The 1,380-nt window shown below is 45.0% G+C and overlaps 1 protein-coding gene across 1 annotated transcript in view; it reads right to left on the reverse strand.

Annotated features, from left to right (window-relative positions):
• itgav (integrin, alpha V) overlaps window positions 1-1,380 on the reverse strand; it is a gene marked incomplete in the record, with an annotated part of 192,048 nt that overhangs the window by 7,605 nt on the left and 183,063 nt on the right.

The following is a 1,380-nucleotide window of genomic DNA, read 5'->3' on the forward strand; positions in this document are numbered from 1 at the left end:
CCTTCGGTCTTTCGGCTGCTCCCTTCGGTCTTTCGGCTGCTCCCTTCTGTCTTTCGGCTGCTCCCTTCTGTCTTTCGGCTGCTTCCTTCTGTCTTTCAGCTGCTCCCTTCTGTCTCCACAGTGAACTAAGTCACACAAAGACTTGGCAATTATTTTTACACTGGATGTTCTTCCTGACACAACCACAGACACCGAGCTACCACAGCCCTCTGTGTGGAGCAAAAAGCTGCTGTCTAGGGTGTCCGGAGGATCAGATGATGGGGGTTAAGAGCCTTGCTCAAGGGCCCAGAGTGGAGCAAAGGAGGGTGGAGGCAGGTGTGGGTGTTTCACCTTTCCCACCCACATTTTGATGTTGACTGTACCGGGAGCTGAACTGGCGATCTTCCGATCACAGGCTCACCTTCTCTAACCTCTGCGCCACCACTCCTTACTCATGGTTTTCTACCTGATTGATTTTTATGATTTCACCACACTTTCTTTTCCAACATTGCTTCTGTTCAGGTGGTTGTGCACCATCCACCACATTTCAATCAGTTTTAAGGTCTGGACTTTGTCAGGACCATTAAAACACTTGTTTCATGACCCAGTTTTGTCCAGGCTTCTCACATTTCACTACAGAGTACTTTTAGTTCACTCAGTGACTGTAAGGAACCCAAACCTTGTAGCTGTACACAAGCACAAATCACCCCTCCAGCACCATGACAGACAGTTGCTACGAGATGTTTCAGCAAATATACTGTGCTACATTTTGGTCAAATATGGGTATAATGGGTAAAAGTCACTGTTTTGGTCTCATCTGTCTGAAGGATACTGTTCCAGAAGTCTTCTGGTCCATTCAGATGCAACTTTGCAAACCTAGGCCATACTTCCCTGTTCTTTTTAAAGAGAAGAGGTTTTGTCCTGACAAGCTTTCAAAGCAAGCAACACTTGCTCAGATTTGATCCAATCTATACTAGTCTGGATATCCTGCTGCTGCTCAATAATCCAGGTACAATAATCTAACAAGGTTGAGTCAGGTCCTCTGGATGGATTCTTCTTGTGGCAACGTTTAATCTTTTATCCAAAACACTTATTCAGTCTGAGAGCTTGCAACACACTCAGTTCTTACAAATAGCACCTTCTCATAGTGGATGAACCAGTTTGCTGCTGACAGCCAGAACTAGCTGTTCACATGCAAAATGGAGACCATCAGCCTAACAATGGATCTATGATGGTGACGATTCTCAGTCATCCAGGACATGATAAATCCCCAAAAAGGTTAGAGGCAAAAACAAACATTGTTTTTAACAACTGCCCTATCAATTGGTTGTTAGAGCCCTAACTGGTCATTAGAGCCCTAACAATAGGTTGTTAGAGCCCTAACAATAGGTCGTTAGAGCC

Source organism: Nematolebias whitei, chromosome 13, assembly GCF_014905685.2.
Source record: "Nematolebias whitei isolate Nwh7 chromosome 13, NemWhi1, whole genome shotgun sequence".
NCBI classification, from domain to species: Eukaryota; Metazoa; Chordata; class Actinopteri; order Cyprinodontiformes; family Rivulidae; genus Nematolebias; species Nematolebias whitei.